This window comes from Ochotona curzoniae, unplaced genomic scaffold, assembly GCF_017591425.1.
Source record: "Ochotona curzoniae isolate NIBS_2020 unplaced genomic scaffold, NIBS_Ocur_1.0 contig_4514, whole genome shotgun sequence".
Taxonomy (NCBI): Eukaryota; Metazoa; Chordata; class Mammalia; order Lagomorpha; family Ochotonidae; genus Ochotona; species Ochotona curzoniae.
Window position 1 is genome coordinate 7352455 of NW_024466312.1, and position 17857 is coordinate 7370311.

Genomic DNA, 17857 nt, shown 5'->3' on the forward strand with positions numbered 1-17857 from the left:
AGTCAATGTCATTCCCGTTGTGCCATGACTTGCACAAAAGCCATCGTGAATTTCATGTATATATTAGCGTGTTTGACATGTATGATTAATCTACATAAGCATCAACATGCCGCTGCCGCCGTAACAGATGAGTGGTGCATTTTTATCATTTCTGGGCGTATGTAGGCACACCGGTGTTTGAGTGGTTTTTAGAAATCAATGAACATTAGTGCCTGAGTGCTAGTGTAGCACCGTAATCCTCTGGCTGCAAAGTACCTTGAACAAGTGACTGAACCTCTTGCATGCTGTATATCTGAGGATAGTCATACCTAACTCATTGGCATACTAAAAAGTCAATAATATAAGGCATTATATAAAGTTTTTTCATTAACCGTGTTTAATAAATGTCACTACCATCCCTTGTCTTCCATAATAAAGATGAAAATAAAGAGGAAATATTTGGTGGCCATTGCTAATGGAAATGAATAGATGTGATTACTCACAAGGTGGTTTTTTCCATCAGTTTGAAATATCTAGAAGTATTTCAGTGGTGAATTAACTTTTAGTGTCTATTAATATATAGAGAATAAGTTTCATATATTTCATAGATGCAATGTCTTAGCAATTAACATATTTATCTCCTTCAACCTCCTCCCCTTCCTTCCTTTGAAATTATTTTTTGGACATCAGACTTTTTTATTTTGTTTAAAGATTTATTTCTGTATTTGAAAGGCAGAGTTGCACAGAAAGAGTCAGAGGGCATGACAGAGAGAGATCTTCCATCAGCCAGTTTACTCTACATGTGGCAGCTGTGGCCAGATGTGGACCGATCTGAAGTTAGGAGCCAGGAACTACCCATGGGCCTCCCACGGAGATACAGAAGCTCAAGACTTCGGCCATGTTCTGCCACTGTATCAGGCACATGAGAAGGGAGCCTGATGGCATATAGAACAGCCAGGGTGCAAAGAGGCACTCAAGTAGGTTGCACGTACCACTGATACCCTTTACACCGTAGCACCAGCCCTGGTACACTCATTCATTTTTTAAAGACCTAGTTTCATTTGAAAGTTGGGAAGGTTTCAATCCATGTGTTCTCTTCCTAAATGGTTCCAATGGCCTGAGCTCAGCTAATTAAAACCCATGAGCCCAGAACTCTTTCTGGTCTTCACATGGGTGCAGGTCACCAATGGCTTGTGCCATCCTCCACTGCTTTCCTAGAGCATAAGCAGAGAGTTGGATTGGAAGTGGAACTGCTGTAACTTGAACCGGTGCCTGTGCGGCAGATGGCCACCACAAGTGAAGGCTTAGCCTATTAAGCCACGGTGTCTGTCCCTGAACCTGTCTTGAAATGTAGGTACGATGTTTACCTTTCTTTATTTTGTCTCTTACTACAAAATTATGATTTACTTTGTTTTGCAGTGTAACCACATTGTAATTATAAAGATATAGAATATAATGTATACAAGTAATACATTTACAATATTAACTATGTTCTCTGGTCTCACACACTGTTTGAAATGTGTTGCTTTTTGTCTTTGTAATCATCCTGAAGAACAGGTATAATTGTGACTTCCATGTTCTGAAAGCAGAGCGTGAGGTATAGGGATGTGTGTCGTTACCTAAAGCCGTGTAAGCATTTAGTAACAAACCAGGATTCGAGCTCAGGTGTGTGGCTCCAGAACCTGTCCTTGGAACCTCTCTCCTCCCCTGATGTGCTCTGTATGCTCTACCACGTTGAACATAAGGAAAGATGTAGCTTTGACCTTGAATTGTGCTCTTTAGTATATTCATACGTGATTACTGAGGAAGGCCTGAAAATAGAATTTCTCTGAGTGTTTCACTTCAAAATGGTTTATGTATTCGCTGAGTCAGACTGAATAAATAACTTTTTTACTGGAATATGAATCTTACATGCTTTGGAGTCTGTTTCTCCAGTGTATAACATTTTATCAAAAAGATCAATGTGCATCTATTCTGTGAAAAACAGGAGATTGTTTGATAAAAACATAATTCATGTGATGTTGGTGCGACAAATTATCTTTTCTGATCAATATAAATTAATTATACAGGATGTATGGGCTAAAGTGGGTGAAAGTACATCCAAGAAGTCACATTATTTCAAAGAGAGCAAAGTAACATCTTAGAATTACTTTGCTGCTGAAAGCCTGAGAAGCGAAATGGACGTCTTTCTTGCCTTTGAAGATCCCTTTGCTAATCTCAGATTGCCGTCTAAAATTTTAATTAGTGGTGTAAAATGTGCTTGCACAGAGAACCTTGTCCAAGTTGTCTGTTTCTGCCAAATTAAACTATTAAACTAAGTAACCTAATTAAAATCCTTTTAGCTTTTAATCAATATTTTATTTACATTCATATTTCCCAGGAAGCTTGATGGGATTTTTGGATGTGATATTTATCCCTGCACCATTTATCAAAGATGAGTTTTAAGGAGTCGATTCTCTCCTCCAAGGACAAGAACTTAGCAGCAAGCAAAGAGGACGTGTTAGGCACAGGCACGTGCCACTTGTCCTCCAGCAGACCTTGATCCTCAGGAAGTTGGGCAGTGCTGTTGCAATTTCTGGGAGGAGCCGGCCTTTTATTGTGGCAAAGAGTGCCAGTATTGCTCAACACACTGCCAGTCCCTCTGCCCTGCCTTCTCAGTGACCCAGGCTACGTGCGTGATGGCGCACAGAGCTCGCTCAGTAGAGTCTCGCACAGGATTCTCACTAGAACCCAGTGTGTTTAGAGTTTTTGACATATGTTCCTGGAACCTTCTGCCTCGCTCTTGTATAAACCGGCTGCTATCAGTCTTGTATGTGTCACACAGCTGCCATTCTGAGAGCAAAATTCACCAACCTTGAGAGTCCCTCATCTTTTCATGGAGTCTCTCAGCCACCACCATTGCTAATTTATCCTCATGATTTTGTAAACCACATTCTGCTACAGTTTCCTATGAATGAGTACCTGGAAGGCCTATTTTCTGACATCGACTATGTTTTCTTTCTAAATGTCTTCCTCTTTTTTTAACAGTGATAAAATATTCTTTTATTTACTTTCTAAATCAGAGGGTCATAAAAAAATTATTGCTAAAGTAGATATCAGACAAACAGAAAGAGATGTTAGAAGTCCAGTTACCTTGGAGTTTATTTAAACTAAGGGGATGAGATCATAATGTTTTCATGCAATACATACTTGGTTCTTTAAATAACAATTGTGACAAAGATGAGAAAGAACTGAGCGATGCTGCACTTGCGATCCCCACCAACACTCCTGCCGGGGCACGTGTGCCATCCTGCAGGAGTGCCCAAGCACTGCTGGGCATGTTGCCATGGTGGCCAAGGTAGAGGTCATACCTCAGGTGGTACAGGAATGGAGACCACAACTCAAAGAAAATCACACAGGAACTACTGGAATTTTTTAAAATCATCTGAGCAAGAAAAGCAATACTGAACTTCCGGGTGATCTTACACAGCTCTAGCCAGTACCTTGACTCAGATCCCAGAGCGGCAGGTAAGACTCTCTGTTTTTGGTAAACAAATGCATGGTAAACTTGGATGACTTTTACCTGGGAGTGGTCTTTTAATTTTTTCATTTAGAAGAGGGCAGGCTTGGCATTTTTATACTGATGTCATCAATCTTAGTATTTCTTGGGATCTCAGAAAGGTTTGTATCCTTCACAGCTGACACAGCACGGGCCAGGCGACCAACAAGCCAGCTTCGGGTTTCTCCAGTTTATTCTGTGCTCAATTTGTGTAGCAAAATTCATGTTGGTCCCTAACACCACTGCCCACCCCCCATCACCATTTCTGCAAGAATATTGTGAAACTTGTCTACACGGAAAATCAAATCCAGCTCACAGACATTTTCAGAACATTTGTCTACTATTTTCACGAATACTTGAATTAGATCTAAAATGCCAAGTTCACTTTCTGAAGAATCCACGCAGAAGACAAAACACAATGTTGCATAATGTCTATAAATCAGTTTGTTGTCAGATCCTCTAATTAATAATCCTTTTTCTAGGAAATGACAAACATTTTCATCTCTCTTAGATACCAAATGGAAGGTCTCCCTGATGATTTGCTGTTGTGTGTCCTCACTGTAGGGCTGGTAGAACTTGGGGAGGTGCAGCTTGCCGTGGTTGTTGAAGATGAAGCTCGCCTTGATCGTGGCTGGGCCGGGCGGACCCGATGGGCGCTGGAGGTCGAGGTGGTGGCGGGTGTGCAAGCCATGCCTCAGGATCACGCAGGAGAACGTTCCCCACCGCCTCCTGCCGCGTGCTCCCGAGCCGAGGGGCTTCCTTTAACCACTGCACTCATTCTTTCTTTGGGTCTGAAATTCAGAGTTGACGTGGCAGGTAGCAGCAGAGTATTCTGTCCCATCTCATATAACCTTGGAATGTGACCTTGGTTTTCCTCTCTTAGTTGTGTGGGGTTTCTGTTCCCTGTCCTTAAATCTGGTCAGAATTATGACCATGGAGTTAGTGACACTGTATGGTGACCAGGGTATTTGTGACACTGTATGGCAGCCATAGCTATCACACAAATACTTCTACAAAGTTTCCTTATTTTTTTCCTTTTGGGAAACTAGATAAGCATTTGTATAATAGCCACATTTCTGTTATAAACAGGAAGGCATTTTAAGGTACAGTTTACTTAATATAATATTTTAACATGTTTATGGAAGTTCATGAAATTTCACAATATTGAATCATTTATTAGGATTTTTTCATCCATTGTGCTGAATACCTACTTGATGGCCCCTTCATTATGACAAATGGTCCTGCATTGTTCTTTTATAGTCTCATTTTTTATCCACTATTGTTTCTTTCCGGATGTGTGTATGGATATTGAATCTCTTGAATGGATTGTCCAGGTCTCTCATTAGCTGCTTTATTTTATTTTTTCTTCTTCTATCATTTGACATTTTGTTATATTTCCAATAGTATCTTTAATTTGTTGTTTGTTCTTCAATCATTCTTTAGGATATACACACACACATTACTATGGAGTCATGAGATACTTAATCATGAGTAGGAATCTGAGAAACATGCCATTAGTTGATTTCATTATTGTGGCAACATTGAATGGTACACTTGCAAAGTAATGGAGGCCAGGCAATCATTAGGCAGTACAATTTAACAAACTGTACTTACTGTATAAGGAGTCCATTGCTGAATGAAATGTCACATGGTATGCAATGCTGTACTATTAATTTGCATTATTTTCTCTTTGTTCCTTCATTTTCAATAGCATCTTTTCCTTCCTATAAATGTATATTTTACTTACCTCTAAATTAGGATTAAGAATGAATATTACATTTAAAAAAAAAGTTTCCTTTTCCTGTTTGGTGTTTTCCCATAGGTCTTATAAAGATGAGTTCTAGAAAAAGCAAACATTGTAGATATGCTTATAAACTGTAGCAGATACTTTGTGCCTTGTATGAATCCTGTGTTGCTTTTTTCTTATATACATAATTTTTGCACCTTGTCTTCATTATTGAAAATTTCCACAGAAAGCTAGTGTTTGCCAGTCACCTGATTTCATTAAATCAGTTCACTAGGAAAGAGATGAAAAACTCTTGGTCATCTCTTATCAAATATGATATTTATATCATTGTCTTTTGATCAAATTGGAGAGAATTTTCCAATGATCACTTTGTACTGACAGGGTTTTGAGAGTTAAATGGAAAGTGTTATTGCAGCTGGCAAATCTGAGTTTGTATTGTTTCTCCATATTCCTTAGGCCACTCAACTTCCCCTGATTTTTTTTTTTCTCTATAGATGTTTTATCACACAAACCCCATAAAGCTTCACTTGTTTTCTGTGAGTGGCTTATGGAAAGAATGGGAATGGAAACTCCACTGTTAATCCAAATTCCTTTAAATATTATCCTTTATTATTTCGTGTATTGTTGCCCCACCTCAACTTAGGAGACTGATGTTGTCAGTGTAAGATAGTTTTTTGAGGTTTTGCATAGACAAATGTGTACTTGCTCTTTTTTTCCTAGTTCTAACCTAGCATTTTAAGGAGAGAGGCTTGTTAATCCCTAATTACTGATTCTGTTGTTTCTGAGATCCCAAACTTTTGCTTCTCTGTTTTGTCTACTATTCTTTGCCCCTGATGGGAGAAAGTGCAAACTCTTGTCATCACATTGAGTTTTTTAAATCACTGGAAAATAGATTATCAGAATCATTAGCTGCTCCTATGTCACAAACCACCCTAGAAGTGACATAGATATGATTTTAACAATGCAGAGTCCATGGATCAATTCATTAGTGCTTATAACCCTAGCCAGGTCCAGCTGTCCTTTGTTGGGCTCACACACTGTAGCCAGCTAATAAGTAGGCTGGTTGCTGGATGGTTTTAGAAGGTCTCCTTCATCTCCAGAAGGGTTAGCTGGCCATTGGTGACTGTGATGAGGACTGCTGCCATGGAGCTATCATCATCGTCATCATCCAGCACGCTTCCTGACACCTGTTAACATGATGATCTCCTGATGAGATATCCAAGACAAAAGAAAGCAGCACAAAATCTAGCAGGTGTATATAATACATCCATTCTGATATGTTCTATTTTCCAAAACAAGTCACAAGAACAACCTAGGTTCAAGTAGTAGGGGAATTCTGGTAGCAAAAATTACCAACTGACATGTCAGACAGCATTGAAATAGAGAAGATTTTGTTGCAAAGTATCTATCACTCAGAATTTCATTGTTTTGGGCACAATAACAGTCTCCAGGATTGCCCATATTCTAGTCTCCTGAACTCATGAATATGTAACTTTGAATTGCAAAGGGTGTGATTGAGTATTTCAGATGATCTGGATAACACCAGTGAACTCAGTGTAGTCTCAGAAGTCCATGTAAGTGTCAGCCGGTGAGTTAAGTGCCCTAGGAGAAACCATGACAAATCAGAAGTCAGAGTGATTCTATTGCTGCTACAGGCCGCAAGCCAAAACATCCAACAGCTCCTACAAGAAGAAAAAGACAGGAAATATTTTCTCTGCTTTGGAACCCAGAAAGGATACAGCTATTCCAACAATTTGATTTGAGGATTTATGATTTTCAAAAGTGTAAAATAGTAAAAATATTTTGTGTTAAGGCACTTAGTTTGGGGCAATGTTTTACAGTGAAAGTGAAAAATAACACACCTCATTGTTTTTTTCAGTTTAGGCATGATTTATTAGGAATGTTAGCATATCTGTATTCCACCTACATGATAATTCTCTTCAATTCTCATTATAAGTCTAGTATCTCTGGAGTCAAATGCTACTGCACCTTCTTTCCAATATGAGCAGAATAAATGTGATAATTAAGAAAATATTTGTTCACATATCACACAAGAGTTATATGATGCATGACATTTCTCAACTGCTTTTGACTATCTCTTTCTTCCTGATGTGCTGTTTAACTCATTAAATCATTGTTTCCATGCTTCATTTTTGGGGCTCAGGGGTAAAGGGTTAAGATGCCAACTAACTGTCAAGGTCACTGGTGAACACGATGGTGGCCAAGGACAGAGCCCTGGGTGTGAACCAGGGTGGGGGTCAAGGTGTTTCAAAGGAAGACTGATTGGTCATGGCCATTTTGCTCACCTACCCCTGGCCTATGGGGGGGTGGCTTCCACAGTTGTGCTGATGACAATTGGCTCCTAGCTCTCTCCTCCCTGGAATTCCTGGAATTCCTGGAATTCCTGACCTGAGGCTATTTACTGCTCCGTATGAGAGTGTGTATTTCACAAATAAACCGGAACTGCTTAGACAGAACCCCTGTCATGTCTAGTTGTCTCCTATGCACTGGGAGGCTGGAGGGTGGACAGCAGGCTCACCCCTTCCAGCAACCGGGTACTAGAGTAATCTGTGGGGGAGTGCCCACTTGCATGGATGCATCAGTGTGCGTGAATAAGGAATACATGATTGCCATTAACATAAAACTTACATTTTCATGCAGGAAGAACAAAACACAAATATTTTGTAAAGACATTAATATAACTACAGGTCCTGAAAAAGGAAATCAAATACTATGTGGGAGAGTAACAGGATTCTGAGGTGATAACCAGGGGTCTAGAGTGTGCCAGCGTCTTGCCAAGATTTGTTTCTTGGGAGGAGATGACTAATAGTCTTGTATTCTAGCTTCTTTTCAACATTAATATATTCTATTTCCCCGGTCAACTGTAAGTGCAAGAGATTGCTCATTCTTATTGAACATTTTAATCCATTAGAAAGCCTTACGCATTATTATTTGTATATGCTCCTACATCACTCATACCTTCTCAGTCTCCCACTTAGGCCCAGCACCTCTCGGTAATCCCCAGACCGACAGGTGAGGAAGTGACCTGCATTGTCTTTTTTCACCCAGAATGGATGTAATGGCCTCCCAGGGACTGAGAAATCTGTTTGGATAACAGAGGATAAGGCCAAAAGTCCCACAAGCAATTACATACATGTTCATGTTCACACCACACTGGGATAGGAACATGTGTCTTCCCCAGAGAAGCTGTTGGAATGTTGGAAGGGCTTGAATTAAACCTCTGAGCTTCCCTTCCTGGCCCCACGTTTCATTTGCTTATCCAGTTCTGTCTTCATAGTGCTAACCAGGGGATCTGTGCACCTCGGTCTGGGAACAGAGTACTCAGGTTTATAGTCATCTTTAATCTGCCAGTCTTTTGGGATGAAGAGCAGAAAGTTGAGCTCCACTTCACAGAGTCAGAATGTGATCCACTGGTGATGTAGTCATATATCTCAAAAAACAACAGAAAATGAAATATTGTAATAAAGTAATCCTAGGTATGCATCCAAAATAAATGTAATCACTTTGTAGAAGAAACATCAGCAAACGAGCTGCACGTGGAGCTAGTTGGGAGTCCCTCATCTGCGGAATGGGTAAAGAAAACGTGATTCAGATACACAATGAAGTACTAATCAGCCATAAAAATGTTGTCATTTTCAGCAAAACTGGAAGTTATTACATTAACTGAAAGAAGCCATGGACAGAAAAACGTGTCATACATGATCTTCCTCTTGGGTGTAATCTAAAAAAGTTGATTTATAGGAGTGAGGAGTAGAATGGCAGTTATCAGGGGTCAGGGGAAATGAAAGGGTGGGGGGGAGAAGAAAAGCACTTTACTCACCTGTTTTAGCTGACAATTACATAAGAGAAAGAAATTCTGCTGTTCTATCACTGAGTAGGGATGGCTACAGATAATTACAAGAGTGTATATATTTAAAGAGAAAAGAAAGGGTCTCAATTTCATGACAAAGAGATGAAAATGAGGAGACATATGCTTACACAGGTTTCATTTAATCCACTGAACATTGCACAGTGTTTGTATAAATGTGTCACAGGCATGCATATTTTTTATATATCAGTTAAAAATTAAAAAGTTCTACAGGCACACAAGTCGTTGAACTGGCTTTGTGTCATATAAGTGCGCAGTGGCAAATCTAGAATTCCGAATTGAGATTTCTGACTCATACTGCAAGTCTAAACTGCCATCGTGGTCTTCATGCTGTGCAAACGCGAGGCTTAAGATAAACAGTTATTTTAAAGTTTATTTAAAAGTGATATCTAAAATTGTGCGATAAATTCTTAGATTCAGTTAACATTGTTAAGGTATCTGACATTTTTCTGGCAATGATTACTCATGATACGTGGTGTACTATGTTTGGCTGAGTTCATTCTTTGTTAACTTGTGTGTCCTTTACTGTAAATAATGCATTTGTCAAAAATTCATTATCTTTTCGCTGTCCCTATGTCTGGAAGCAATGTTATGACAAATGCTTTGTGAATTATTTTTGTTTCTTCTGCCACAATTTTCAGCACCCTTGTTACTCAAACTATAAGAGAAAATAACCAAGGCCCAGAGCTCTCTCCTTGGGGCCTCCCCTGCTATAAATCACATCCTTCTTCGTATTTGAAATACAGCTTTACATGTTTACCTTCAATGAACAAGTTGCAAAGGGGTTTTCTCTGGTGAACTGCTATCTGAACTCCTTGTAGAATTAGCCTTGTGCAATATCACTCTTTGGAGGTGTTTAGGAATAATAGAAAATCAGTAGATACCAGCCATATCTATTTTGCATTTCTCATCCAACTAGTGCAAGGTGAGTCATTAAGGCACTTTATTTCTTTTGTTTTCTTGTTTTTTTTTTTCCCTTAAGATTCAAAACATGCCTTAAAACAAAACTTAACTGCATTGTCTCAAAAATCGAATGTGCAAAAATAATCGAGTGTTCAAGGCTCTGGATCTAATGTCATGATCAAAATGAAATGTGGGATTCATAATGAGTCCACTTTGCTTGTGTGTTGAGTTACATCAAACACAGCAATACGCTGTTGGCCTAGCGTCTGCCTCATTCCACACGCTAGTGGAAAACATTAGCAGCCAGTCACAGAACTCGAGCACCAAGATTTTACTTGTTCTCACAATCTTTGTTCTCACAGCCTTTAGCACCCAGTACCCAGGAAGCACATGAGTTTATTCAGCAACTCTGTACCATTGACGTCAATCAGTAAAACACGCAGAAAGGAAATGTGAAACATAATCTCTGACGATATTGCTATCCATTGGTAATAATACCCCTTTCATTTACCCATTGGAAATTTCTCCTTCTCCTTTGTTATCTTATACTTTTTCTTTTTTAGTCTCAAAAGGCTTCCCAGAAGTTCTTCTTCCCTTAATTTAAAAATTTTTCAGAATCTTAATCATCTCACTATTAAATTAGATGGATCCACAATGTTAGGTAAAAACTGTTAGTTAGGTAAAAAATGTTAGTTCTAAAATCACATAGGCCTATTCTACCATCAAAATGTATTCAATAAAACATGACTTTATGGATGCACAGAAAATCATTATCTTAGTCGGAAGAAACCTTAACAATTTGGAAAAATTTTAATTAAAGAAATACCTTTGGTGTTATAGCTTTTATATAAACTAAAATATGGTTTCGATTAAGTAATAAAATAATACGTTTTTCTAATACAGTATGATTTTTTCTTATGACATCAGTGCCAACATGTAACATATTTGTGAATGTGACCTACTATTAACCAGTACCTAGCTGAACAAATACAAAGATACTTGAACTCCGAAAAAAAAACATTGCTGGCCTAATAGACTAGAGAAAGAAGACCCTGTGAGTGTTGGAGTTGAGATGCACAGACTTCTGATACTCCCCATGCCATCTCATATAGATCTTCGTTCACTGTCAGCCATGAGGGCAAGGCACTGCAGTTGAAGGGAACGGAGAATACGATCCACTGAAGTTCAAGCACCTGAACTTGTAGAGAATCTGTCAGGTTAAGAAGTGGCCATTCCTAAGAAGATTCTTCAACAGGGGAGAAGCAATTGAAACATTCCTCAGTGGTCCCACTCAGAGTCACTACTCTGAATACTCTGGAAAGTCTCACACCAACACGAGTTCAAAAAGGGAGAAGGTGCAATGATTAAACCACGAAGCCTCCCACACAACAACACAGGCTTAGAAAGAGAGTAGGCAGCTATTTGTAATGAGCTGGGTGCCAGGATCTACCACCTTTGGAGAGTAATTTGGGCACAATTTTGATGGAGAATAGATCATTTGGAAAAGAGGATTTCATACGGATTTTGTAACAAGTACTACAGCTCACTCATTCAGGGAGCAACAACTACATAAAACAAACATTGTTTTCAGTGCATAAATTTTAATAAACTTAAACTTAGTTTCGGGGTAAGTTAGTAAATCTAATGACTACTGATACGTATGGTTGATTTATCATTGCTGTCCTTGCCAGTGCCTCAATTCTCCTGGTGTGATTGTCCGTTTTTCTTGCTATGTGACTTGTACCAAACTCTGTACCGTGTTGAGGGAAGGGTGAGGGGCAATGGTGAGGTTTTTGCTTCAGGGTAGGAGGTTTGGGGATCAGGTACGCTTATGTTCCATGCCACGGACACAGGATGACTCGGGAGGATCTTATCCTAAGTGAATGGGACGTGAGGCAGCCCGGCTGTTGACCTCACTCACCCATGCATCAGCAGTGGCAAATGCACTGTTGTTATATCGTGTAGACTTGGGGATTTTTTGTTTCTGAAGCAGAGTGCAGCCCATTCTGACTAACACGCAGGCTTTTGCCATCATTTAGGGCTGTGGCAGAACTTCTTGACGCAAAACAAATAATGACGCTGTAAGCAACAGAGAACATAGCACTGGAAAACCACTTAACCTTATCACCGCCCTTTTCAAAGCTCTAGACACGGGTATGTACAAATCACCCTTGTAAGTTAACTAACACTCTTTTTAAAATGATTTTTTTTTTATTGGAAAGGCAGATATACAGAGAGGAAATACAAAGAAAAATCTTCCATCAGCTAGTTCACTCCCCAAGTGGCCACACTGGCCAGAGCCAATCTGATCTGAATGCAGGAGCCAGGACACTCCTCCAGGTCTCCCACACGGGTGCAGGGTCCCAAGGATTTGGGCTACGCTTGACTACTTTCCTAGGCCACAAGCAGGGAGCTGGATGGGAAGTGGAGCTGCCAGTATACGAAACAGCATCATGTGGTGTCTTGGTGCATGCAAGGCGAGGATCTAGCCACTAGGCTACCACACCAGGCCCAGCCTAACTTAAGTCTTTTAAAGTACTGTGTTTGCATTCCCTAGTCTGAAAACCGAATGGATTCATTTAGAATCCAGTGAGAGAAGGAAGTTGGAGTCAAGCATTCAATGTGGAATGGAAGGAGACATCTGTTCTATGTATATATGTGTCAGAAAGAAGCCAACGATTCCGTGAAATGAGTTGTAAGGATTTCCAACTCAGTGCTGAGATTTCAAAATTCCATAAGGTTAAGTGATAAGCTACAGCTGTGTAGCAGTAAGGGTTCCAATTTTCTGAACAGCAGGACCACCCGCAGCCACACCTTCCTAATTCCAATGTCACAGGCTGTGGATTCTTCACAAAGCTACTTGTGTGAAGTTTCTAAGGGAGCATGTTCACCTAAACCTAGTGGGTCCAGAAATTAACAAATCCATTTTAAACGACACTTTGTGTTGACGTTCTGTATTAGTTACTGACAAGCAAGGTATAGTTTTGAGGTCATACTTTGTATTAACAGTAAGGGGGTGGGCAGAATTGTGATGTAGCAGGTACAGTTGGCACCTGCTATCCCAGAATACTATATTGCTGCAGGTTTGTATTCCAGATGCTCTGTTTCAGATCCAGGTACCTGCTGGTGGCCAAGGAGAAGCAATGGGAAGTTGCTCAAATGCTTGGGCTTTTGCACTCACATCGGACACTTGGAGGAAACTCCTGTCTCCTGGTTTCCACTTGTCTCAGCGCTGTGTGTGGCAGCCATCCGGTTGGGGAACCACTAGATGGAAAAGATCCCTTTCTTTTGTCTCCTTCTTCGAAACTCTGACTTTCAAATAAAGGAAGGAAATCTGGTACGTACTTGGCCCACACTGAAACTATTTGGGTCTACTCTTTGCATCAGACGGATCAGTAAGAAGCGAGCAGAGTAGCCTGAAGACCTTTGTGTCCCACCTCACACTGTCTGGGTTTGAATCCTGGCTCCAGCTCTCACTCCAACCTCAAGCCAGTGCTGATCCTGGATGATGATGGTGAGGACTCATGTGGGAAACTGCGGTTGTCATCAGATCCTGGCTCTGGTCCCACCAAAGCCTCAGACTTTGTGAGGTTTTAGGAAGTGAAACAGCAGAAGGCAATGCTGTTACATCGCAAATAAATACACATACTGATCGTGTTTCCTTAGCTTTGAGTGTTATTAATGTTGTATTTCATTTATAAGCATATATAGCATATAAGTATATATTTATATATATGCTACTGATTAATAAGTTTTTAGTTTATAAATTTGCCTTTCACTTTTGCAAAAACTTGTTTCCAAGGTAATAATTGAACACCTTCCTTGGTATAGAAATGTCTGCATAGATATTTTCTGCTTTCCCTCATTCTAAAAAAATAGTCACAAACTCAAGAAGAAGTTCATTAAGTAGATATGACCCTACATCTACAGATTTACTTGTAGTTTTTAAAGTGAGTTTCCCAAATAAAACTTGAATATGTTCTTTATTGATATTGTTTCCTGTATACATGTCAGTGTTTAAAAATAAATACCAAGGTACCGGGGCTTGTACATTTTGTACTGGAATGTTGAAGCTGCTCTGCTTCTATCTCAGCTCCCTGAAAGTGTTTGAGAAAGAGCACTGGATGGTGGCCACAGTGCTTGGGCCTTTTCCACCTCCATGGAGAAGCACATGGAGTCCCTGGCTCCTGGTCATACCCTGACACGGCCCTGGCTTTTCTTAACACTTGAGAAATGAACTAGAAACCGAAAGATCTCTCTCTTTTTGCTATGTCTCTCACTGTGCAAATAAACTAAAGAACCCAGAAAAAATAGAATAACTTCAGGACATATCTCCTAATTATCCATACTTTTGTTTTCCAACATCAGCTTAGAAACTGTACCCACTTGTTACCGGGCAGAACTCCTGGCCTCTCACACTGTGTGTATTGGCACACACAGCACTTATTATGAGCTGGATAAATACAACACACTCCTTTGCCCTTTTCCTACTGTTAATGAACCTTACTGGACTATGGATTTAGCCCTATGATATACTAGGAATTCAAAGTTTAAGCGCTTCTCCCTGTTTAAGGGGGGGAGGGCATTATAAATTAAAATATAACTTGTTTATATGTAAATAGTACTACAAAGTGGAAAGATGATATAGCTGAAATTCTGAAAATTAGGATCTGTCATTTGCTTACATTATGGCTAATGACTTTACACTCTTGGCTTCAGCCTCATCTGCATTTAAAAATATGCTTAGATAGAAATAAAATGAATATTTAAATTATATCTTGATATAGTTGCTTTATCACCCAATGCAGTGCTGCTAAATACTGATCAACTCTTCTGCCAAAAAAAAGAAAAAAAAGTTCTGATTGGTGGAGCTGCCCATTTCTTGATGTAAATCTCTCAACAGGGATAATTTCAGCATGTTAGCATCGATTTGCTAAATGCAGAGCTGGGAAGATTAATTGATGACCAGTTACAGCTTAAATGTTAGGATTTTTTATTTTTAAATGTTAGGATCTTTGCAATTAAGAAATCCAGTGAGAACTTCAGGAATTAGTCTATTTCTCAGCAATACTCTTCTTTATGTTGTGCATTCAATGTTTAAGTGCAGACTATGTTAAAAAAATAAGTTAAATTTGTATTTCCTTATTTTTCATTTTAAAACTTTAACTTTTTAATTGCCTGATAGGCCGTATGATACATGTGGGGAATTAAATTGGGCTTCTCAGTGCCTCTTCCACATCCTGTTCTTTCTCAACAGGTGCCAATTAAACTGTTTTCCATGTATAACAACACTGAAATGTCCCCCCTCACTTATTCCTGTGATAAATAAATTTCATGTAATATCTATTTCAATCACACTTAGTGAACAGTATGCCTAAGTGGATTATTTTCTTGCCAAATAACATCTGTAAATTTTGTTTATGGTTACTTGGAGTTTGGATTTAGACACAGTAGTCTTAATAGGGGCAAAAAAGCTAATAAAATGACTATTAGGTAGAGTTTCATACTAATGTGAATTTCTGGAAACCTAGTTCATAACATCGACTATTTTCTTCCAATAAGAGTAATCAGAGTGTGAAATATCGGCAAAGATGCCGATTAATTACAACCACAAATGCCCAGTCTCGTTGCAAAATATGCTTCAAATAGCTATTCAAAGGTTCTCTAGCTCATTTTTACTTCTAAGAAAGGGAATATTAATATTATTGAATGCTTAAACTGTGCAAATGACATTCATTGTGGAGGATACTATTACTTACAAAATGAATCAATGTAAAGGACAAAAGCAATTGTTTGATTCAGAGTAAAAGGTTGGAAATATTTATAGGCATGTATATGTGTTTATTTTTTGTTATCTAATATCCTGCCTCAAGCAACAACCTGGTATTCATCAAAATGAGCTACTTTTATGAGAAATCAGTGCAATTCAACATCCTTCCCAAACTGAAGTATTTAAACATAAATAAATTACAAGGGAGTTAACGTTGGCCCTTTCTAGCATGTGCCAAAAAGTGTTCGTTAGTTGTTTCCTGGAGGAAGAGGACACTCAAGACTCCTGTATCCGTATGGAAGCACAGAGCCTCCACACTGATCAATGCGTTCACTGCTCTTCTCAGGCCAGAACTGTCGTGAATGGATGCTCTGAATAATGAGAAAACAACTTTTCCCCCAGTGACTCTGTTTACTCTGAATTGAGGTTTGCGTGCAGTTCTCTTTTCACAAGGAAAAATAAAAGTAAGAAAAAGGGAAAAAAATTGAAACATAAGAAATCTCATTCTGGACCTGAAAATTCAATAGAAAATTAACACTTGAATAAATAAACTCTAATGCTTCAGCATATCTCAGTAATTAATATAATCATGAAGCATAAATAAAAGTGAAACATGAATTCCTCTAGTTTTTGTCCAAAGGTAAACCCTTGATAGTTATTTGTTGTTTAATGAGGCAGCATTATTACAATCATTTCATGTTAGTAAATGTTAAATCAGCTCAAGTTACAATATCTGAATAATGGAGATAAAATGAATTGGACAAAATGAACAGATCTTTAAGGTCATGTGAAGAAATTAAAGAAGAGCCAGCAGTTGTCTTATTATCAAATAAGGGCAGCAGAGAGAAAATGATGTTACAATGAAAGTTGAGTAAATAGGCTGACAAGTCTTAAAGCTTGGTGAAAGCTTTAAGAAATTAAAGGGGGCATAAATAGGACTAGATTTATAGACTTATACATCTTGTTAATTTTTCTTGACAGAGTTGCAGGAGTAGAGGTTCTTCAATCCACTGGTTTGGTGCCCCAAATGATAGTAATTTTCATGTGTAAAGCTAGAAGTCAGGAGTTTCTTCCATGTCTCCCACATGGGTGCAGAGACCCAAGGCCTAGGACCACTCTCCACTTTGCTTTCACAGGCCAATAGAGAGAACTGAATCTGAAGTGGAGCAGCCAGGACTAGAACTGACACCTATACAGAATGTTGGCATCACAGGCAGAGGATTAGCCTGATGAACCACCACACTGGCCCTACTCTCTCTCTCCACCCATTACCTGTATCTTCATCAACGTATCATTTCCATCTTGAACTGTTTCTCTACAATCACTACCTGGACCTCTAACTAACTCAAGCTCTTTCTTTCTCTCGTTTTCCATATGTAAATTCATCTCTACCTCTATATTTTGTGTGGAGAATCAGAACTACAGCCACAAATATATTATAAAATATACACTTTAATAGAATATAAATAAAAACTGCTAAGAGTAAATCATGGTAGAATCCCAACAAATGGAAGAGCAACTCACAGAATAGAAATTAAAGCAAAACATTTTTTGAGGACATAGAGGACAAATATAGAAAACAAATAATACAATGGCAAAATAAAGTTCTATTCTTTTAGTTCTCATCTATTATCTTTTCTTACTTTCTATCAGTAAATACTTTAATAGTAAAGAGGCAAAATACACTAGCAAAGATGAACTTTGTCAGAGGGAATAAACATTTGACCAAATCTATGCTATTTTTAAGAAACCTACTTAAATTGCAACCACACAGGAAAACGGAAAAAGATATATTCCAATTAAACAATAATAAAAACAATCAGAAATTACTATTATAATTCTGCTTAAGAGTAAATACTAGAAACAAAATGTGACATTTCATAATAATAAAAAATTTAACCCATCAGGGAAATGCAATGATTTTAGTTGTGTACACATCGAACAAGAAAGTCTCAAACTATGTGCAGCAAAAGTAGGATCCACAAGAGAGACTACCCCGCAATGAAAGCTCAAGACTTTAATACTTGCCAC

At 38.8% G+C, this 17857-nt stretch overlaps 1 pseudogene; it reads right to left on the bottom strand.

The window, feature by feature from the left end:
- Window positions 1-3564: 3564 nt before the first annotated feature.
- LOC121160561 overlaps window positions 3565-17857 on the bottom strand; it is a 49834-nt pseudogene continuing 35541 nt past the window's right edge.